Source organism: Ipomoea nil, unplaced genomic scaffold, assembly GCF_001879475.1.
Source record: "Ipomoea nil cultivar Tokyo-kokei standard unplaced genomic scaffold, Asagao_1.1 scaffold1993, whole genome shotgun sequence".
NCBI classification, from domain to species: Eukaryota; Viridiplantae; Streptophyta; class Magnoliopsida; order Solanales; family Convolvulaceae; genus Ipomoea; species Ipomoea nil.
The window spans coordinates 3,199,312-3,224,062 of NW_017618421.1; positions in this window are offsets into that span (position 1 = coordinate 3,199,312).

The window sequence follows — 24,751 nt, forward strand, 5'->3', positions numbered from 1 at the left end:
TTTTCAAGCATGGTTGGATGAAATTCGTAGAGGATAACTCTTTCATCAATGGAGATACATTGGTTTTTATCTATGACCATCCTGCTGTGTCTGACTTCTTCGTACTTGACTCATCGGGCTGTGAAAAGATAATAATTGAAGGTGAAGAAGCTCGAGTGAAGGGGTTGAAAAATAATAACGGCTATGATGTTAATTTTCAAGATAATGCTTTTTTGGTAGAGTTTGATGTCAATATAGTCACTCAAGTTAAGAAGGACGACGATGAGATGGATGTAGAAGAAGAGAACAATGATGTTGGCTTTCAATATCATACGTCACGTTCCAAGAGAAAAAGAAGCATTACTGAACGTAAGTGTGTGTGTGTTTTTTTTTTTTTTTTTTTTTTTTTTGGGTAGCGATGAATATTCACAACTACAACCCGAGTGTTTAAACTAGGTAAACCGCATTCATGTATAATTGTCGACAAACTACACATGAGAGGTAAATTGCACTAAAAAAACGATGTGTAACGAATTTGACCAAAAGAATGCAGAATTTGTTTTCACCTTTATAAGTGTGACGTAAATGTAATAATTAGTTTGGTAGTACTAGTTGACTAAGCTCAGTGCCAAATGTATTGCCAATTTGCCATGTTTTAAAGGGTAACCATAAACGTAATTATTATATTTACATTTAATGTACATGTATTAATATAATTAATTTTTATGTAATCATATTTAATGCATTTGAAGTCCTTCGATATTAGGAATGTAATGTGCATTCTCATTATCACTTTTGACAATATGAAAAAGTAAAGTGTAATAAGTTATTTAAATTTTTTTGTGTATTAAATGTCAAGTATTTATTTTTTATATAATTTTATGACAAGTAAATGGAATTCACATTCGAACGAGAGAGAGAAGCAGAAATAAAACTTACTTATTGGAAAATATATCTTCAGTGTTGCAGATAACAAAGTAGAGAGAAAGGTTATATACAATGGATAAAAAAGGGAAGAAGATATCAAGGTGGTTACAACCAACTAACAGATGGAAAGACAATAACACCCCTAACTGGTGGCTGCATGCTGGCTTGAACCGTCATCCTCCAACATGGGTGTCGCTTGAATGAGAGTAGTTTGAGATTTTTTTTTTATTTTTTTATTTTTTTATTTTTTTATTTTTGAAATACTCTTAGATTATGGTTTGCTTAGTTTATATTGTAATTCTAAAACAAATTAAGCCAATAAAAAATCAAAAAATAACTCCATATTAATATTCAAATTTGTCAACTGTATGAGATTACTATAATCTTCATTATTCGCTACGATTAATTAAATGAGATTACTATAATCTACAATTCCGTTATGATTAATTGATTGAGATTCCTAAAATTTACGGTATTAGTTACAATAAATAAGCATAATGTCATTTAGAAATTCTAATAAGTTATTTTTAATTGAAGCGAGAAGTTGTGATCCAGGGTTGGAAATGGCAAGCGAGCAAAAGAAGAGTTTTAGTTTTTTGAAGATTTTCTGCCAACAAACCTGCTCACAAAAATTGATTTGTAAAAACAACCCTATTTATTTTTTTAGCCTTTGTGTATGTGTTTGTGCAAATGAATCTAAAGATGTTTAAGCTAGAATACAGCCTTTTGTGTGTTTAGTTGGATAAATCTTATTATTTAAATCTTAGATAAATTTTTAGTTGGATAACAGAAAACTATTGTAAAATTTTGCCAAAGTATCGACTTAGGCAAAATCTACCATTTTAGGCAACTGATCGACTACTCGGCCGGCTTTTTTTTTTTTTTTTTTTTGAATATTTTATTTTGCTCAAAACATTTGCTGCTCACCAATGGTTTTACGCTTGGATTCCTTTTTCTCTGCCTTCGACACCACAGTCTAAGCCACCGCTAAGTTTTCAACTTCTGATCTTTTAAGGCTTTATTGGCTTATAATCTTGCACACCTACTACCTAGGCTTTTACTTTTCTACTTTTTCTTTTGGTCTTTAGTGTAATTTATTTTTCCAGCAGGACTATGTTGTATCTTTTATTTTATTTTATTTTATTTTAATGGTTAAGAAACTTTGGTGCCGTTCATCAACTGAGTAATGGTCTTCTAATATATTTGACAACATTGATTTGAAATTCTCATATCGTACATGTTTTAATTATAATCTTAAGATAAATTAAGACATGCATTATGATAAATAGATACTCTGTATATTACTTACCATTTAGAAATCCTCACAAAAACTATTCTTACCCAAACCAATAAGAAAGAATATTTTATATAAATGGATTTTGGGTTGTTGTTTTCATTGTTGCTTGTTTTCTTATTCAGGATAGAAGTGTGTGTATCAATGAGGCCTACACATATATATATGAATGTATGAATGTATGTATGTATGTATGTATGTATGTATGTTTGTGTGTGTGTGTGTGAACGATAAAATCTCTTTTATTTGAATGAATGTATGTATGTATGTATGTTTGTGTGTGTGTGTGAACGATAAAATCTCTTATACATGCATACATACATACATACATACATACATACATACATACATACATACATATAACACAGACACACGCGGAAAGATTCTGGACTTGAGATGAACGTCTCGTTTTGCCTTCCCCTAGGCATCATGCGGTAGAGAATCTGATTTTTCTTTCTACTTCAAAGTTCTGGAGACAGTGGGTCCTAGAGCATGTCGGAGTAGTACTTGTTGTGCTTTTTTTATCGTAGGCCTGTATCTTTCATTGGTTTGAGAACCTCGACTCAGATCTGAACTTGCGTCTTCTGATGCTTTTTCAATTTGAGTTGCTTCAGATGAAGAACTTCTAATATGTTGAGCTTTCGGTGAAGGTGTCTGTATTGCTTTTCGCTTGACGAGAGCTTTCTTTCCTGTTTTATCTTTCGATACATCCTGAAGAGCAGCCGGGGTTGGATCAGAAGCTGCAGTAACCAATGCTAGTTCTCTTGGTTGCCCACCTTCTTCCAAGTCAGGTGGAGCAGAGAGATTGGTTGAGGATGGAACTGGTACCGAGACTTCATCAGTGGTTAACTTCTCCTTTTTCTTTCGTTTTTGCCTCTTCTTCGTGGGTTGGTCAGTATCAGAGATCTTCTTCCTTTTGGACTTGTTTTCGGGTTTGATTGGACTAGAAATAATCACGCCCATCTCCACTGCTCTTTGTTTGTCACAGCCAAGCGGCTTGGAATTCATATGATACACTTTCGGGCCAGGTGGGGTTCCTTCTTTAAGTGTAACTTTCTTGTAGTTTAGAAGGTGTTCGATCATAAAGCCAAAACCGATCTTTCACGATAAGTCTCCGTGCTTTGTTTTGCTAATGGCCACATTTATCCTAAGAAAGTCGAAGACAACTTTCGACCAGTCAATCTTGAACCTATTTAGAAATTCATGGAGCATTTTCAATTTGTCCCTTGAGACATCATCCGTCCCAGATGTCTTGTGCTCCACAATTTTTTTGAAGATGTCCACATTGAATTCATAATCAAGTTTGAAACATTTCTTCTTCAATGGCCATTCGATTTCTGCAGAAGATTGGGCATTTCGAATGCTGTCATAGAAGGCTTGTTGATCGAAGGTATGCTGAGAGAAATCTGGGTGATAGGAATCATATCTTTCTGGAAAATCAAATGCCCTTTGAATATCTACACTTGTCACAGAGATTTCCTTGTCATTCACCACATAGTTGATGGTTGTAGCATCGGAGGAAAGAAGAACTTGTAGGTGTGGGTGACGAAGTTGTAGAGTCCTCCATCTTTGAGCAAGGTGATGAACTTTTCACCAAACTTTTTATCAATAACATATTGACAAAACCCATGGGCATCCCACATGAAATCGCAAGCAATGAATTGCATCCGTGCTTGAATAAACTTCTCATCAGTAATGGGGTAAGGAAGCAACTCTTCCGTGGTAATACCCTTGGCCTTCTTGGTGGAAGATTTTGATCGTGGTTTCTTTTCCATTTTGATGTTAATGGAAGGCAGAGAAAATTTGAGAGAGTTTTGTTTGCTTGGGGAAGATGACGAAGATGAGAAAACGTATCTGAGAAGGAAAGGGTTGGTGAGTGGGGTTTTAGGTTAAATAGTGAGTGGGTTCGTTCAGGATCGGGTAAGCAATATGGGTTACCCGGAATTTGAATGAAGGAGGCGTGGGTAGAAAACTGTATATGACCCTGGTATTTTTTACTACTATTCACAAAAGAGTTAAAACACTGTAGAAATTATTCTGATAAGGCAAATAGCAGATCAAGGAGAATCATTCCGCATTTAATGTGGAGAGAGAAGATACTCGAGTATGGGGGTATGGACATTTAATGCATGTCCTCTCAACTGACGCGGCATGCATTATCATGGGGTAGTGGACCTATTTTCTCGGTCACACGATCGTCCTCCACTTTCTCATCGTACGGTTGGATTGTAGACCTTACGAATAACTGTCAGTTATGGAAAGAATCCATAATTGATTTAATCCAATAAGAATTCATGAGTCCCCACGAACCAAATAAAGTTTCGTGGAGAGTGTTGATTAAACTTCTCGTGTTCAAAATCCAGATGAAGTTTCGGTGAGAATTATAGTACTGATTCCAACAATACGAAACTTAAGAATGTTTATTTAATAGATAAAAACACGAAACATCCAGATTACAAGTGACGGTAATAATGTTACCGGTAATAATAATACTATAATAACGCTATAAGAGAGTAACAATAATTGTGTTGCTTTTGTCTCAGTATAGAAAATACATTGTCTTTGTCAAGAGTATTGAACGTCCCCCTCCAAGCTGAGGGGAGCCCCTACTTATACAAAAGCTGCTAACAGTAACAATATGAAGCATAAATGGGGAGCTAAGCCTTTAATTATCTCTCATTAATGGTGACATCAATGATGGCTTCAATGGCAGTAAAGGTGACAGCCGTTGGAATTCTGCCCGTTGGAATTTTGCCCATTGGGTTTCCATGTGATGTCGGGTCAGATGCTGCTTATGATCCGGGTCGGGTGCCAACACCATTCCATGTGGTGTCGGGTCAGATGCTGCTTATGATCCGGGTCGGGTGCCAGCAACATTATCCCGTCACCAGTCCCCCTTACTCCTGAGTCTACGGATGTGTTTGAGCTGACTAGGGAGTAAGACTGAATTTGCTTGATATCGTGTAGAATCCGGTTGATCCCGAGTATGTGATTTTGTTTTCCAAATCACACATGAATTTTTATTTTTTTTATGCTGGCCGAGACGGGCTGCGGCTTAGGCTGGCCGAGGTACGTGCCTCCGGCCGATCACGGCCGAGGCGTCGCCTCGACCGCTCGTGGCCGAGGCGTGCGCCTCAGGCCCTAGGCCGAGGTGCTGCACCTCGGCCAATGACCGAGACGCGTGCCTCAGGCCCCGGCCGAGGCGCTACCTCAGCCGGTGGCCGAGGCGTGCGCCTCGGGCCCTAGGCGGTGCTGCGCTTCGGCCAATGACCGAGACGCGTGCCTCGGCCTGGCCGAGGCGTGTGCCTGGAGGCCTTTTTTTTTTTTTTTTTTTTTTTTTGCGGCTGAGGCGTCGCCTTAGCCGGGTTTGGCCGAGGCGTCGCCTCCGCCGTGGGCGCTGGCCGAGGCCTTTTTGCAGCTCGTCTTGAGGCATCGCCTCAGTCGTGCCTTGGGCCGAGGCGTGCGCCTCGGCCTTGGTTTTTTTTTTTTTTTTTTTTTTTTTTTTTTTTCTTTTAACAATGCGGCATCGGCCGGCTTTTGGTTGATCGAAGGTGGTGCTGAGAACCTTTTATTTGAGCAAAGTAACCTGGGCAGGCCATGATTACAAAATATTGTTTACAGGTATGGGTGGACCACGACTACAAAATATTACTTATAATATCTAATTAAATGTTCTGAGTTCCATACCCGATCGATCATCCTTGCAGATGGTGTGCACTTGTAGGTCCTTTCCGTCAATCTTTTTGCATGCTTTTACGTAACAACTGTGTGCTGCTCGCTGGTCTCCTCTGACGACTCTTATCCCACTCAGAGTAGGGAACTTCATACACAAGTGTTCCACTGACACTATGGCCTTGAGGTCCTCCAGTGCCGGTCTCCCCAAAATGATGTTTTGCACACAAGTGAGTCTTACCACGATGAATTCCATGTCAAGTTTGCGAATGTTAGGGCTCGTGCCTATCTCCACTGGTAAGACCACTAACATTTCCGTCTCCAATGAATCACCCGTAAATCCAGAGAGTGGGGTACGTACTTCTTTGAGCTGGTTCCTAGGTATCCCTAACTTGGTGAAGGCATCGTAATACATCACATTAACTGAGATTCCCGTGTCGACTAAAATGCGGCGGACAACGACATTGTTGACGTCCATCTCAATCACTAGGGCGTCATGATGGGGTAACGGGCCCTCTGGGAGGTCATCATTAGAGAAAGTGATGGCCTCCTGTCTTTGTTTCTCTTCTCTAGGAAGACTCACCACTTCTCCCACGTATAGCTGCCGGCTCCACTTCTTTCTTTCCGCAGTCGTGTCACCCCCTGCGGGTCCACCATAGATAAAGTGTATGGTGTGCTTCTTTTGTCGTTTGGGCGCCACCTCAATTTCTTTCTCGCTATCATTCTGTTCAGATATTTGGTCGTGTTCTCTTTTTTTGGCGTTCGAGGTGGACGGCTCGGTGCCATCCTCATTCCTCCAGACATTTTTTGGTGGATTGTGTTGCGGCTGTTGCTGCTGCTCGGATCGCTTGACGAAATGTCGGAAGTAGCCCTGCTGGATGAGTTCTTATATTTGTCTCTTCAAAACTTGACACTCATCCGTATCGTGGCCGGTTTGCCTATGAAACCTGCAGTACTTTGTTTGGTCCGCCTTCGGGGAGACCTTCATGCACTCCTCGGGGAATTCTACCATTCCCATCTCCTCAGCTTGCTTTAGAATGACACTGACGGGATGGGTAAGAGGAGTTAAATTATGCAAGGGGACCAGGCGAGGTCGTTCATGGTCTCGGCCTTTCCCTGCGGTCGGGTGGTTCGAGAGTGGTGCCTGGCTGGGCGGACCCGCTTTCCCAGGCTTCCCACCTTTCCTACCATCCTCTTCGTCCTTCTTCTTCCTGTCGACGTCCTCTGCTTCGGCATAGCGGCTAGCCGTCCTTATCAAATCTTTGTAAGAGCGGGGGTGGTGGGCGTTCAGCTGCTTGTGGAAATACCCTGATCTTAAGGCATGGATAAATATCGGGATCGCCGCCTTGGAGTCGAAGTCGTAGACATTATTAACTTCCTTTTTCCATTTTATCAGGAAGTCTTTGAGGCTCTCGCCTCTATCTTGCTTCACTACACAGAGGTGAGAGAAGGGTTTCTTGGACAACTCCCAAAAGTTTTGGATCGACCCATCCGGGATGGTGTTGAACCAGTATTGGGCCGCTCCATCCAGGGTGGACAAGAACGCTCGGCACATGATGGCGTCTCCTGCCCCGATCATTACCATAGCAGCCTTGTACCTCGTCATGTGGACACGTGGGTCAGTGACCCCCGTGTACTCCTTGATGGCGGGCAACCTAAAGTCCCTCGGCAGTGGTACGTCCATGATGCTTGGGGAGAATGGTGTTGACATCCGTACCTCGGGTTCCGGCGACTGCTCCCGTGCCTCCACCCTTCTTGCTAACTCTTCGATTCTTCTCTGCAGCCTCTCGACCAGGGCCGACTCGTCAAGGTGCCGGCGCGGGGCCGGCTGCCGTTCCTCCAAGTGTCGGTGTGGAACCCGGTCATCAACGCGTCGCTTCCCCGCCGAGTGCCGACGCGGAGCATGCTCTTCGAGGCGTCGCTCCTCCAAGTGTCGACGTAAGGCCGACTCATCAACGTGTTGGCGTGGGGTCGGCTCCCGAGACTCGCCCACCTCCTCTGTGGGTGATCTTTCGGCTTCTCTGTTTTCGTGTTGGCGAGGGCCTCTGGTAGAGGATCCCTCGGCCCGTGATCCTAATCTTTGCCGCACGGGCGCCCTCTGTCCCAATCGTTCTGGTGCAGATTGGGAAGGGCCTGGTTGTCGTCTGGCCGGTCCACTTCTTTGGGTCTCCACCCCTATTTCCTGGGGCCGCGGGGGCACTTGGCCTTGCAGTCCCACCGCCACCTGATTTAGCGCCGCCGTCACTGCTTGCTGAATGACATCGGCGGTCGCCTGGAGGTTCACGGCTTGGTTCACCCCTCCATTGTTGAGTTGGTCTCGAAGGTCCCCGGGCCTCCCATTGTTGAGCTGTTCTCGGAGGTCCCCTCCGCGATTGTTGGTGAGTTGGTCCCGGAGGTCACCTGAGGCATTGCCATTGTTCACGTTGCAGGAACCGTGGGAGCTGCGGGACACCATTCTTTCAAGCTTGCTGTTGAAAGAGGAAAAGAGTTGTGTGTGTCGTCGCCTGCTTGAGTGTTGGACTCAGGCTCTCAATGAAAGCACCAATGACGGTAATAATGTTACCGGTAATAATAATACTATAATAACGCTATAAGAGAGTAACAATAATTGTGTTGTTTTTGTCTCAGTATAGAAAATACAGCGTCTTTGTCCAGAGTATTGAACATCCCCCTCCAAGCTGAGGGGAGCCCTTACTTATACAAAAGCTGCTAACGGTAACAACATGAAGCATAAATGGGGAGCTAAGCCTTTAATTATCTCTCATCAATGGTGACATCAATGATGGCTTCAATGGCAGTAAAGGTGACATCAATGATGGCTTCAAATATATATATATTACCATATTCCAATAGAATGAACACTTATTACACTGATACTGAATATAGGAAACATGTGTTCATTGAAACTTCTAGACAGGGAGATAATCATTTCTTTTCTTTCTCTTTGAAACTTGGTCCATCCACCGAATATTCTTCCCCCTCAGATGTCACTTCTTTTTTAGAAGTTTCTTCATTCATCCATTCGCAGGCTTCTCTTTTCCAAGTATTATATGATATTGGCGATCCCGGATCACTACTTTAATCATTTGCAACCGGATGGCTATCAACGAAGGCTAGGAAATCCCTATCAAAGTTGGTATTTGCCAAGTCCTCCTTTGCAAATCTGGCAGTGTTTTTCCGAGACTTGGTTTTCTTCTGATCGTCATAATAAAGGGTCGGTTATAATAACCTCTAAGACCATAAAATTCTCCACAACATTCAATTTCCGTTTTGAATTCTAGAATGCTATGTCATATCAATGCTCCTTTCAATTCCATGCGTCATTATTGCATTGGACCAGATTTCCAGCGAATCAATTTTAAGACCATTTTGTTGGTAAAGAGAGAAATTATGACTGGATTGAATTTATAGTGCAATCCGTGACATAACTAGATTCAAGAAAAACATAGAAGTGAGTATTTCATTTAATTTGCGGGAAATGAAAAGATAGATCATAACAGCAATAGAGATTGTGCCACTTAGATATTAACCTATCTTTTTCTTGATGCTAGCAGTGGATTTTAGAGATGTCCAGAGCAGGTGGAGTTCCAAATGGTGAGTAGTCGAAACTATCACTCCTTTCGAGTGAATGAGAGTATTTATTGTCGTTTATTTTTTATGTCAAGTAGACATTTAATAAAGCTATACTTCTTTCCGTTTATCTTGGAAGAGAGCGGTGCGTCGGCATCGCGTACCTCGGCCCAAATGGCATTCAAGTCAAAATCATGAGTCTCAACTCTCAAGTTTGACTCTGTGAGGTTAAATACTCTCTGAAAATCATCTACATTTATCTCCACTTCTACACCTTTCACCATAGACTTGATCGAATTATTCTCAATTTTTGCATGCAAATATAATTCGGTCACTTCATCTTTGTAGAATTCAATATATCTAAAGGTGCAAAAATATAACAAACCACAATTTTCAAGAGAGTTGATAATTTTTACCCCCAAATTTTTATCTTGAACTTGATTTGTGAAATCGGTGGTGTCGAGAGTCATCCCACTTAGCACACGGCTTGATCTCCTTGTTCCTACGGTGGTGATTGTCTCGGTCTCCATTTGACTTGGATCAACCTCTATTGATTAGAACTTGAGTTGAGTGATTTTGGTGAGATTTTTGTGTTTTTCGGCGGTAATGTCCTAAAATCTTGAGGGGTTTGGGTATTTGGTTTTTGAATGTTTTCGGGTGTGATTTTAGGTTTGGGTGATGGGTATTTATGGGTAGAATGATTTAGAGTAGAAGGTTATGGATTGGTGTGGAAGCAATGGAAGTGTATTGGGATTCTTTCTCTTGGTGAAGTCGGCCGGCGAGAGGAAGAAAAATGAAAGAGTTTAATTTTTGGGTTTCCTCCTTCTACCCGTTAGGATTGAGGACAAAGTCCTTGTGAATTTACAACCTTGCCCCTTAGTGGATGGAGAGAGACTATTGATCTCTTTGAGGATAAATTCGACCTTCCACATGATTTTAATTTGTCAGCTCAGATTTAAATACTCCATGTAACACCCCCTAAAAACATGTTATTTAAAAGCCTTAAACATGCAGATAGCTGAACTAAACAACAAACACAGCGGAAGACTGAAAGATAGATAGATAGATAAAATCTGGAACACGGGGTGCTATGCCACGTTCACCAAAAGGATGTACGCACAGGGAACATCTACAATGTTTACATCTAATCCCATTGTCTCAAAGTTCTACTTCTAAGCTGGCACACAGGCCACAAAACGTAAGGGGAAAGCTATACTAGCAAGTACTAGACCGCGCACTCGCCTAGACATCGCCTGAAAGAACACAATAAAACATGGGACGACGCCCGGTCAACGAATAATGCTGGTAACCCACCAATACATGTGAAATATCATACATAGATAAGATATAAGTTGTAAAGCCATTTTTGAAACGGAATACATATATATAAGTACAAACCAAGAGTAATAGTCAACACAAGACTCAACACTCTCAACGAGGATGCGGGAACACATCACAAAACCACAAAGGATAACCACAACACAAAGGATAGAGACAAGACCGATGGCAACACATGCCTAGGCAACACATGCCCTTGTGACTACACACGTCACAAGAAAATAACTCACAACAACGGCTACACAAGCCCTCGTGACATCACCCATCACGAGTTGATATGCCTTCCTTATGCCCGGTTCCAACCTTATGGCTACCCCCAACCTTATGTCTAGTTCCAACCTTTATCTCCAGGACCCATGTACACCAAGTCCAACATTTTCCCACCGAGGACTGTCGTCCCCTCTCCAACAGATCTACAACAGAACCACCGATTTCATAGTACACGAGGGTACCGATCACACACACGGCAACACATGCCACCCAAGAATCACGTGAACCTTACAGAATGGCCACAAACTCCATAATCGCATCACGGCCACCACGAGGACCGCTGCCGTACCTTGGTGATTAAGGCCCCATAAACCGAAATCGTGCAATCCAGGTACAGCCACACACGCATCACATGTCAACTGGAATCAATCAACGGATCACAACGAAGATATGAAACCACACTCCATCATGGAATGGATCACCACAATACGTACCCGGGGGTAAGCCCACGGGTAGGCCTCTACCCATGGTTCCGCCCGCGGGTACAGGCTGCCCAACCTGTGTACCCCGCGGGTGGGCGGCGGGTTGGACACCTACCCGTCGTTCCGCACGCGGGTACACCCCTGTACCACAATAAATCCTTCGCGGATTTTCATCTCCAAACTCAAATTCAAGTCCAAAACATGCCAAATCTCACCAAATACAACAAAATGACTTGAATCAAAGGAAATGCCAAGCAATGGCACAAAAGAACCCTAAACACAAGCTCTAGATATGCATTTTCACAAGACAATGCACAAACACTCACGTTTCATAGCAAAACACATGTAGAATCCAAGAAATATTCACATAGGTAAGCAAAATAGATTTTGTAGAGCATGGGTTACCTCTTGTAGACCAAAAACCTTCACTTAACACCACACCAAGCTCCTATCAAAGCCCACCTTCCAAACCCACTTTAAAAACACACCAAAAGATCATAAAGATCTTATCTTTAAGAAAAGACACCTAAGAGAACACTAAAAACACAAGATGAACATGGATCTTACGCTCCTAGATGCCCAAATATATGAAAGGTTGAATCTTGGAAGCAACTCTTGAAGTCTTGACAAAGTTTCAACTTGGCTTGGAAGAAAAGCTACCCACCTTTTTAGAGAGAAGATGGAGCTAGGATTTTGGAAAGTGTAAGGATAGAAATGAGGTGTTCTCACTAGGTTAGGTTACAATACTAACACAAGGTGAAAGGTCAAGAATACCCTTACTAACATAGAAAGGTGTAAGGAACAAGGGAACTCCTTACAAAGCATAAGGTACAACTTTGACTTTGGGGTTGACTAGTCAATTACTAGTCCCCGACTATTGAATTTTTAGGATTTTTAGGAATTAAACCATCAATTGAAATAGGGTTAATTACTCAATTAATCCCTTAATTGAATTTGGATTTCGGGGTGTCACACTCCATTTTTGGGTACATGGCACTAAAAATTGTGCTTCAAATAACCACCAACCTGGAGTAAATTAGAAAAAAAATCTCAAAAATAATCTGTTAGAGCAATAAATATATTCCAGCTAAATATTATCACATCGATTTCAAATTTCAATAAAGCTGATAATTTCTCTGATTGTCAGTGTTAGTTATAAAATGTAATAGTTTTGATGAGCCAAATTTGTATTTTTAGAACTCCCCTATTTTATTTTGAGTCTAGTTGTCTATTAGTTTAAGTCCCAAGTCAAGCCATAAAGTCTACAAATTCTTAGCAAAATATACTTATCCAGAATGTTACTATTTGAGATTTATTTACCTTTGAAGACATTAAAGGATCAAGCAGTGAAGTGGATAAGGAACAAGCTAACCAAAGTTAGAGGTTATGGGTTCGAGACTCACTCTCTACATATTTAAGTAAGAGATAAAGAAGGGGACGACAAAGAGGCAGATAGGGGACAACCAAGAAGTAGACTTGGATTAATTTATGAATTAATCTAAAATGCTACTAAAGCCATTATGGGAATAAAGATTAAATCCAGAAATATTAACCAATGAGTTAATATGGTGTAATGGCAAAAGCATAAGAGATAGATGTCGTTGGGCTTGTGTTCGAATCTCATTGGAAGTAGATTTTTTAAAGATGACAGTTGTTGAGTGCATGCTACAATGTGGACACATGTAAGGCTAAGTTGACTACAAATTTGGAAGCTTGTGGACATGATAAGGAAGATGCACGTGAATTCTTCTACACATCTTCTTTCTCATTTAAATCTCTTGCTATGTATCTCAAATCATTTCAGAAGAAGAAATGGACGAAGATATAATTTTTACTCGAGCAAGAATCAGCAGAAAATCTTTTGGAAGATTTCATCATTTTGAATCCGTCAAGATAAGGAAAATTATTTTTTGGAGAAGATTCAGCTGATGAGCCGACATATATGACTTTGAAAGATTTGTCAGGTGAGGATTTTCAAACTCACTGTAAGAAGCCCATCTCTTGCATTAATTCACCGCAATGCAAGTTGACAATAATGTGTAGCTGATCAAGATGAACGATCAAGATCAACTGATGCTACAACGGTGATATAGCTTCTTCAGCTATATATACCAGATGACTTGAAGACATGAAGCAGATAAGAGAAGGCAATGCAATAAAAAGAAGCAAAAAATTCGAAATATCCAGTTTGAGCTTACACGAGAAATTCTTCAAGTCCTTAGAAGAGAAATTTGTTTTCTCTAAATCTTACCTCTACTGTGGGTAGAAAGAGGGTTGAGTGTAGCTTTGTGCAAGACACTACCCTGTTGAGTGTAGCTTTGTGCGAGACACTCGTGAGTGTAGCTTTGTGCAAGACACTCGTGGTTGCTGAGTGTAGTTGTGTGCGAGAAGCTCGGTGGTGCTAAGTGTAGCTGGGTGCAAGACACTTAGTTGGTGTAGGAGTATAGCTTTGTGCGAGATACTCGGGAGTATAGCTTTGTGCGAAATACTCGGGATTGAGTGTAGCTCTGTGCAAAACACTCGGGAAGTGCCTGTGTGCACTTGATTCACTATTTGTATCTGGGTGAACGAGATAGTGAATTTCCTCCTTGGAGTGAGAGGAGAAGAGTGGACTAGGAGGATTACACCACCTCTGAACCACTATAAATTGCCTCTCTCATTTACTTACTGCTTTTATTTATTATTGCATGCATACTAACCCACTTACTATTCGTCATATTTATCTATCTCATTGTTTGGGTTATGTGACTTTACAAGTGCATGCAGACACTATTCCATTTGGATTCATTCATTGATTCACACGTGATATCACACACATATTGAGTGAACCATCTCTTTAAATATTTTGTTGTCTTGCATGTTGAATATTTGACTGACCCATCTTATACTTGCGAATTTATTCATCTGGGTCTAGTAGCTTTCACGTATGCATGTGGGCATAAATTTGCATACTTGTTATTTGAGCCTTTGCAAGCATATCTATAATATTGCATGTGATATATCTCTTTGATTTTACATAACACTTGGTTGTTTAAATTATTCCGCTGCGCATCTAAATTTCATATCTTGTTATTTAGAGTTGAAATTACCAAAGTGTTATTAATTGTGAAAAAGTTTTAAAAAGTCTATTCACCCCCCCCCCCCCCCCCTCTAGACTTTTTACCACCCTATCGGGACCAACAGTCAGATATATGCCTAACAGACTGAAAAAGGTCTTCCAATTTCCAAAACAAATTAATGAGCTTAACTTTTCTACAGACTAGAACCTCACTTCCTTTTGGCTTCTGAAGATTCAATTTTATGAGAAAGGTTTGGGCGAAAAGCAGGTTCATAAAAAAAAAATTCCCAAAATAAATTTCATTTATTTATATGCTCATAACAACCCAGCTAAGTTTCCCTTTAATATGCTCTTCTAAATAATAACCTAACCGAAATTAATTCACTCTTAATTGCATAATCTTAAAACACATAACTTAAATTAATTAAGCCCATTAAAGCATACTTAGAAAATAAGATAGCAATTAAATTACACAAATTAATTAAGCTAAAAACGTGACAAATATGTAAGCACGTGTAACACAAATTTCATTAAATTACGAAAATATGTACGCAAATTTCGTAATATACAATTAACACATTTAAGCACATAAAGACATTTTACGAAAACATGTGCGCAACCTATTACATAACACACGTACACAAATATAACACAACTTGCACAAAATATAAATTCCTTAAAATAAATTGCCAAAACACGTAGGTCACATAAGCAATAAATTTTCACACACTATGCGAACATATTTCAAAAATAAGAACTTAGAAATTCTTAGCTCATTTCGATCATTCCCATTTCATGCCTAAGAGTTGCAAAACGAGATTCACACAACGGTTTTGTGAGAATGGCGGCAATTTGATTCTCAGTGGGAACATGATCAATTTTTAAATCCTTCTTTTCAAAGTGGTCTCTGTGACACCCCGTAAATCGAAACACTAATCAAGGATTAATTGAAGAATCAATCCAAGTCTCCTTGCTAATCTATTTCTAAAAATCTTAAAATTTAATAGTCGAAGGACTAGATTTTGACTAGTCACTTAAGTCAAAGGGTTGTACCTTGTGCTTCTTGAATTGTGCCCTTGTTCCCTTGTCTTTCCTACATTAGTAAGGATAGGAATGTCTTTCTACCTAAGGATTTTGATTCAAGCTAACCTAGCAAGACCCTTTCATTTCATTCACCCTTCAACCTAAAGACACAAAAGCTCTAGCCTCTCTCTAAAATGGTTTAACTTCATCTTCAAGCTAGAATTTGAGCATCCAAGCCTTGCAAGTTTTTCTCCCAAGATTCCTACTTTCTTCATCTTGAGCATAGGGAAGGGTAAGATCCTGAGCTTTTTGGTGTTTTTAACATCCTTTTAGGTGTCTTTTTCTAAAGTTAGGATCTTTGTTGTGTTTTGTTATGTGTAAGAAGTTGTTGTGGAAGAAGATCTATAGGAAAGGCTTTTAAAGGTGAAAAGAGAAGTTGTTAGGCTACAAAGGTAACCCATGCTTTACAAAACCTATTTTCTTACTTATACGATGATTCTTGGCTTCTACTTGTGATTGTTGTGTTGATTTGTGAGATTTGATGCATTGTCTTGTGGTGATGCATGTTTAGAGCTTGTTCTTGGGGTTCTTGAATGCCATTGGTAGGTTATTTCTTGGGTTCAAGTCATATTGTTGTTGTGTGTGAGATTTTGGGTGTTTTGGACTTGAACTTGGCCTTGTTGTTGATTTTCCCCGAAGGGAAATTTTGGGTGTACAGGTTGTACCCGCGGGCAGAACGGCGGGCAGAGGCCTACCCGCCGCCCCACTCGCGGGGTACGTGGTCTCGTGGGTGGTGTACCCGCTGGCGAAACCGCCGGTGGAGGTCCACCCGTGGCCCCACCCGCGGGGTACATTATGGTGTTGGCCGGGGATTTGTTCCCCGTGATTCTTTTGACTCGGTATTGATGTTTTGACCTCCGGTTGTTGATTTATTGGGCTATTTGTGAGTCTTCTTAATGTTTCATAAGTCTAGAACAGTATGTTAGGAATCCATGTAGGATTTGGTGTCTTGAATCATGCTACGGGTCCGACTTTGTGATTCGTTGGACTATTGTGAGTCTTGAATGTTCTTTAGAACTACTTTTGATTTACCTGTTTGTTAAGCATGCTAGTTTGATGTTGAAATGCTAGTATGTGTGGTTTGTTCCTTCCTATTTGGATTAGCAACTTGTGTTGACAATCATTTGATGTTGGATTGTGATCCTTTGTTGTTGAGTATGGTCTCATGTCTTTATTGTGATCTCTTGATTTATTCCTATGATATGATCGTATGCAAATCGTTGTACCCTTTGATTGATACTTGATTGAGGTTATTATATTGTTGAACCTTAGTCTTCTTGTAATGATGATGACCTTGTATGACTATGCTTGAGATTGGCGGTGTGTTATTTGAGCTTTGCTCACATGTTGGAGGCTATGTGAATGAAATTAATGGTACTCTCGTGTACTGAGAGTTCGGCGGTATGTTGGAGGTTGTTGGAGGGGGGACAACGGTCCCTAGCGGCACAAGGTTGGACTCAGAAGTACAGGGTGGCACTAGGAGGTAACCGTTGGAACTATTATAAGGCCAGGGGTAGAGATAAGGTTGAAACATGGCATAAGGTTGGAACTATGATACTTGTGACATGTAGTTGTCACCGTGTGATTGTGAATTCTTTGCTTGTGAGCATGTCTTGATGTATTATACGTTGTGATAAGTAGAATGCATATTGAGTTGTGTTGTCTTTTATGTTGCGGTCTTGTTGTTGTTGTGAGGTTGATGGTTCTCGTTTCTTTTGAGAGTGTTTGATGAGTCTTTGATGTTGACTTCTCTCTTTGGTTTTAAAATAATATATATGGTATTCCCGTTCGAAATGGTTTTGTTTATATCTATCTATATATGTTATTTAACGCATATTGATGGGTTACCAGCAATGTTCGCTGACCGGGTGTTATCCCTTGATTCTACAGGTTTTGAGTAGATGCCGAGTGCGCTAGATGTGGACGCTAGATAGAGTAGTTTCCATGTTTAGACGTTATCTTTTATTGTCCTGTGAGCCTAGTTTAGCGGCCTGTGTGCCTAGATACTTTATGTTTTGTTGACTTGATAGTTTTCCCGCCTGTGCACCTATGTTTGAGATATGTGTGGCATAACGCTTACCGATTTTATATAGCTTCCGCTTGCTTTATGTCTTGATGATTATATGTTTTCTTGTGAATTTATGTTTTAAAATGTAGTAAAAATCGGGGGTCTTACAGTCTCGAATAAAATGGTGTCGAACATCGATATGCTTTGTTCGCGAATGAAGCACCGGATTTTGGTTTATGGCGATTGCACTAGTGTTATCGCATAAAATGCTAACATTTTTGCACTTAATCCCATAGTCCAATAATTGTTGTTCATCCACAAGATTTGTGCACAACAACTCCCAACTGCAATATATTCGGCTTCGGCAGTGCTCGTAGGTATGGAGTTTTGCTTTTTGCTGAACCAAGAGACCAATCTCCCCCCTAAGTACTGGCATGTCCCTGAGGTACTTTTTGGTTCTATTTCACAACCTGCAAAATCTGCATCTGAATAACCAGTTAGAGTAAAATCTCATTCTTTGGGATACCATAATCCCACATTAATTGTTCCTTTGAGATATCGAATTATCTTCTTGGTTGCAATCAGATGACTTTCTCTAGGCTTTGATTAGAATCTCGCACATACGCCAACCGAGTAGGATATGTCCGGTCTACTTGCGGTTATGTATAGTAATGATCCAATAATTCCTCGATACATCGTTTGATCAACATCTTTGCCTTCATCATCTTTATCCAATTTTCGAGATGTACTCATGAGAATTTTGATTGAGGATTTTCCATCTAGCCCAAATTTCTTTATAAGATATTTTGTATATTTGGCTTGATTCATGAAAATTCCTTCTTTCAGCTGTTTGACTTGAAGTCCCAAAAAGTAGTTCAATTCTCCCATCATGTTCATTTCGAATCTGTTCTGCATAAGCTTAGAGAATCTCGCACACAAAGATATATTAGTGCTTCCAAAAATAATGTCATCAACATAAATTTACACTAATAAAATATGACCATTTTCTTGAATTCTGAAGAGGGTTTTATCGATTAGGCCCAGGGTGAATCCACAACCAATTAGGAATGTTGATAGGGTATCATACCAAGCTCGCGAGGCTTGTTTCAACCCATACAACTCCTTCTTGAGTTTGTAGACTTGATCACCAGTGCCTTTTACCTCAAATCCGGGTGGTTGTTCGACGTAAACTTCTTCTTCAAGTAAGTCATTAAGAAATGTGCTCTTTACGTGCATTTGATATACGATGAAATTCTTGTGCGCTGCATATGGTAGGAATATTCGGATTGCTTCGAGTCGTGCGACGGGGGCGAATGTCTCATCAAAATCTATGGCTTCTTCTTGTGAGTATCCCTTCGCGACTAATCTTGCTTTATTCCTAACAATGACGCTGTCTTCGTTTGCTTTGTTCCTAAAGACCCATTTAGTGCCAATTACATTTTGGTGTGTTGGTCTTGGAACAAGTTTCCAGACGTCATTACGCTTGAATTGATCTAATTACTCTTGCATGGCATCTATCCAACTTGGATCGGCTAAAGCTTCGTCAATTTCTTTCATTTCTAGTTACGATAGGAAATATGAGAACATTGCATCCCTTGTTGGTGCATCTTGTTGGTCCCTTGTAGATGATCGTGTTCTTACTCCGTCGCTCGGATTTCTAATGACTAAATCATGTGGGTGATTTCTTAGCCACTTTTTATTTGATTTAAAATTCATTAGATTCTCAGAGTTTCCTTCTTGTTGAAATTCCACTTGTTGTGAATTGTTGACGGGTGCACCTTCAGGTTCATCTATTGGGATTTATTCCGTTGGAATTCGGGGTGCAATTTCGGTTGTGGGTGTGAGTGATACAACGGGTGTAACATTTTGTATTGTCTCAATTTGGTGAGTACCCATATCACTTGATTCTTCTATTTCCTGCATCACATTATCTTCGAAAATATCATTCGTCAAACACGACGTGAATTGACTCTTCTACCACCATGGTTGATTTGCTGAATATTCTGTACGCCTTGCTGGTAGATGAATATCCCAAGAATGTTCCTTCGTCCGCTCACTCGCAAAAGTCTTTAAATGAGACTTTCTATTAACAAGTACTAAAGATTTACAACCAAATGTATGAAAATAGGTGACATTGGGTTTTCTCCCTTTCCATAATTCATATGGTGTTTTGCTATAGGACTTGTGGATTAGATTGAAATTTTGACTGTAGCACGCCGTATTGATTGCTTCGGCCCAAAATCTCTTTGGTAGTCCGGCAGCTGATATCATGACTCGTGCGGCTTCTTTGAGTGTTCGATTTCTTCTTTCAGCTACACCATTTTGTTGCGGCGTTTGTCCGGCAGATAATTGATGTAGGATTCCTTGTGAATTGCAGTACGATTGAATCACTCTGTTCACAAATTTTGTTCCTCGATCGGTTCATGTCTTTTTCGACTTGTAGTAGCTTCAATAGCTCTGGCAACTTTTATATGACTTCATCCTTTTTCTTGATGAATATTGTCCATGTGTACCTGGAAAAATCATCAACAACAACCAAAGTATATTTCTTACCACTTATACTTACTGGTCTACTAGACCAAATAAATCCATGTATAGTAGACTTAGGGGTCTTGATCTTGACTCTTGAGCTTTGGTTTTGAAAGATGCTTTGAGTTGTTTTCCTTTCTGGCATGCATCACAAATTCGATCTTTCTTGAACACAATATTGGGTAGTCCTTCGACTAGCTTATTTCTTGCAAGCTTGTTGATGGTTTTGAAATTTAAATGATTTAGCCTTTTGTGCCAATCCCAACTAGCTTAACTCGAATTGTTTGCCATCAAGCATACGAAGTCTTTTGTTGTACTCCAATCTACAACGTACATATTCTTCTTTCTTGATCCGGCTAGTACGACTTCATACGTAGATTCATCCTTGACTTGACATTTGCCTTTGAAAAATTCTACAAGATATCCTTTGTCGCAAAATTGACTTGTGCTGAACAAATTGAATTTTAATCCTTCGACATAAGATACATCTTCAATTCGTAAGCCATTTTTCACAATCGTACCCGTTCCTTTTGTCATTCCATATCGATTGTTTCCTCCGAAAAATACTTTTGGTCCTTCGAAACTTTTGAACTCAACTAGAGTAGCTTCATTACCGGTCATATGTTGAGAGCTTCCGCTATCGAAATACCAAATTTCCTGCAAAAAAGATTAATTGCTTTTAGGTACCCAGACTTGTTTGGGTCCTTTTGTGTCAGTAATTTTTTGTATCCAAATCCACCTAGAACCCACTGATCGAAGAGTAGGTGATTGGTAACCATTAAAGACTCTATAATCATAGTGCACTTGCGAATAATGCTTTGGTGCGGGTTGGGAAGCAGATAGTTGCTTGATCCTATGAAAAAGAGAAAATCTGGACTTGGTCCATGGTTTGTCTTCAAGTGACCAATCTTGTTCTGAGGGATATAATCTCCCAGCCCCAATTGTAACGCCCCGAAATTTTTAAACTTCTGAAGCTTATATAATAAAGGTGAAATCTCATTAATTCCCAAAACATAATACAAAGAGTACGGGGTGCTATGCCACACCTGAGCTAGAGAACTCAGGTGCACAGGCTTACTAACTACTATCCTCAAAATGTAAATACATAATCATGGCAAGCAGGCCGAAAGGGAAACTAACTACTTCTACGCTTCAAGGTTCTAGCGCGCTCCAGTGTCTACTCTTCTGTGCCTGAAAGCCAAATATATCTGTTCAGCGAGAGATGCTGGTAACCCACTCCAACGCGTTGAAATACAATACATATAGATATATACATAGATATACGAAAAACCATTTCAAAGCATGAAGATATATCCTAAGAGACTCTAGCATTCAAAACAGGGAATAGACTCGACAAATAGGGATAAGCACAACCAACAGTCATAACCAAGCATGCCCAATTCACGGATGTAGGGAACAGATATGACAGATAGAGATAAGCACATCCAATAGTCATAAACAAGCATATACAATTACTAGCATGTATCCTATGGTCACGCTTTCATAACAATCCAATCATCCATATCTCATCACATAGCACACTTTGTTGGCGCCACAGGACCAATCGCATGCCCATACATGAAGGTCAGCGCATATAGCTCTGACACGGCCCCGCAGCACCCTGCCCCGTATCGCAACACGGAGGGGTCGATCGCAACCGACCGATGAACCGCAGCTCATCATAGTTTGATCGCAACCAAACAGTGGACCGCAGCCCAAGAGTAGTCATCTGACCGCAGCCAGGAATATGAACCACAGCTCATGTAAAACGTTTGATCGCAACCAAACGGTGGACCGCAGTCCGAGAGTGTAAATCTGACCGCAGCCAGCTTCTTAACCGCAGCTCAGGAATAACCAATCCGATCGCAACCGGATTGGGGTATCATGCACACATAACACATAGCAAGCACATGCAACCCACATTAACACATTGGGAAGGGGGAGAAAACGTATAACAAAACTTATGCGTGATCCTTCACACGCTAAGAATAATCCTAAGGGGTACATACTTCTTTTACCTAGGTCAACGGGTTACCCATTCAACTAGCATGCAATATATAAGAATCATACAACCTACGAACGGTACCCGAAATATCAAACTAGACATAGGCACGATAGACGGAGTCCGTTGGGACACCACGGGGATCGGGGGAACATCAAACGGGGAAGCCAAAATCCCAAGGTGGGGTAAAATCCAGCGGGTAGCCGGTGGGTGAGGGTTCACCCGCCGGCTGCAGCTTTCCGGGCAGCGGGTGCCCGGCGGGTAGCTGCCCGCCCGCCGGCTGCCCGCTGCCGGTGTTGCCAACATTGGCCGCGGGTAGGTGGCGGGTCCCCTACCCCCACCTACCCCCCACTGACTCTTTTATCACAGAAAACGCCCGGGAACCATTGTGGAACCCGAAACCATGCTTAGACACTTTCAAACGCAATTGACAACAACACGTAGACAATTAACGGATCCAAAAGCAAGAACATACGGCACATAACCTATCATGCTTTACTAAACATAATCAACACCCAAACATACGAATTCCCACCCAATATACCAAGAATAATACCATACGAGTTCCACGATACAACCTAGGGTTCTAATTACTTTTAATTCAACAAGAACACAATTCATCTTCTAATATCAAGATTCGGTAGGAATATCACATAAACATCAAGAACATCATATAATCATCAAGAACATCAAGAACACCACATAATCATTAAGAACATCAAGGACACCATATAATCATCAAGAACCTCTTATCATCAAGATCATCAAGATCACTCATGGAATCATAACTCCAATTATCAAGATCATTATAACGAATCATCAACACACAAGAATATGGGGGAAATCCTAAGAGGGGAATCATAGCTATGAAAATAGGTTTTGTTCAGACATGGGTTACCTCTTAGCCTTAATTAATTCCTTGGCTATGAAGGGTCTTTCTTTAATCTTTCTTCTTTCTTGATTTCTCCTAAGGGAATTCTTGGAGCTCCTTGGGTGGTGAGAGATTATTGTGGTGGGGGTTCTAGGTGCCTTTCATGTTCCCTATTTATATACCCAAGAGTCCTAATTTGGGTCTAGGTACTATAGGTTGCTAACTCTATTCCTTTTAGGGCTAGGGCTGGATTTTAAAGGTGAGGAGGGCCCACGGACTATGGTGGGCCTTTTCTAAATTAATTATTGTAATTTAGTTCTTTCTTCGGATATTTGATTAAATGATTAATTGGTTTTAGGGGTCGTAACAGGGGGTGTTACACTCTCCCCCCCCCCCCCTTACGAGGGGCTTCGTCCCCGAAGCCCGGTGTGTTAATCCATTCTTTCACCCCTGGACATCCCGCATTTTGGCCTCCTGGTTAGGAATGTGGCCCCATGTTTTGTCCTAGCTGGGGTAGACTGGACTTCTGGTGGTTTGGTGATAGGAAAGTTTGGGTCTACCTCGGTCTCCTGCTCCGGAGTTGGATGCCCCGCGAGTGCCCAAAGCGGCCTCGATTGCTGCCACTCTCTGATCTAACGCGCGTGTCGTACGAATCAAGGACGAGAACCCTTTCTCCATGATTTGGTTTTGCCGGTTGAGTTGCGCTAGGATGCGCTCATTGACCGAACCCTCGTTTTGTTCCCTTGGGTTCCCTCCCGCTCGTGGGTGCACCAAGGGGTTAGGCTCGTCATCCTCCTCCTGATCCTCATCTCCCTCCAGACCCCCACAATCTTGCATTGCTCGTTTGAGCTTTTTGTTGGAAATGTCCAATTGGTCGACCAATTCTCTCCGCTCCTCCTCGGGTTTTAGGCAAATTTCTTCGAGGGTGAGGTAATGTCCCCCTTCAGTGTAGTAAATATCATTGCGGCGGAGGTTCTGGGCGTTAAAGATCATGCCGTTTGCGGTCTTGACCTCAGTGTGGCTTAGGTCTACCCCCTTTTTCTCCATGATCCAACTTAGGATCATCCCGTAGGGTAAGCTAAGTCGGTTGCTTGTTTTGCAAAACTCCATGTGTTTTAGCATGAGGGCCGGCAAGTTGAACTTGATTTTGTGTTTCAAGAGATAGGCAAAAGTGCACTCTAAACTCCCCACGTCCTTGCTCTTATTGTTTGTGGGCAAAAGGCTATCGGTTACAATCATAACCAATATCTTTTGTTCCGCCGATAGCCACTTCCTATTCGGTCGTGTGGCCGATGTGAATCCTTCCTCTTTCCCGAGTAGGTACCCGAGATAGTCCTTGTACCCCGTATTTTGGGTATCAATCCACCCCTATCGATCATAGTTTGACACACCCGTGGTGGTCAACTTCAAGAGTTTGGCCAAGCGGCCCTCGGAGAGTATGATTTTCTTGCCGCGGACCTTGGTGGTGATTTCTAGCTTATCACCCCGTTTGGTGGCTACTAGATGTTGGTAGAATTCTTTCACCAATTCGGGGTACGTATCCCCCTTGATGGTGACATACGTATCCAAAAGCCCTTGGTGATTAAGCATCTTAACCAATTCCGTAGAAAATTGGTCGGGTTCAAGGGCTTTACCTCCGATCACAGTATAACTGGTGTTGCTCCATTCCGGGGTACGGGTTCCGAGGGGTTTCTTTGGCATTGTGAAGCTTCACTTGATGGCGAAGTT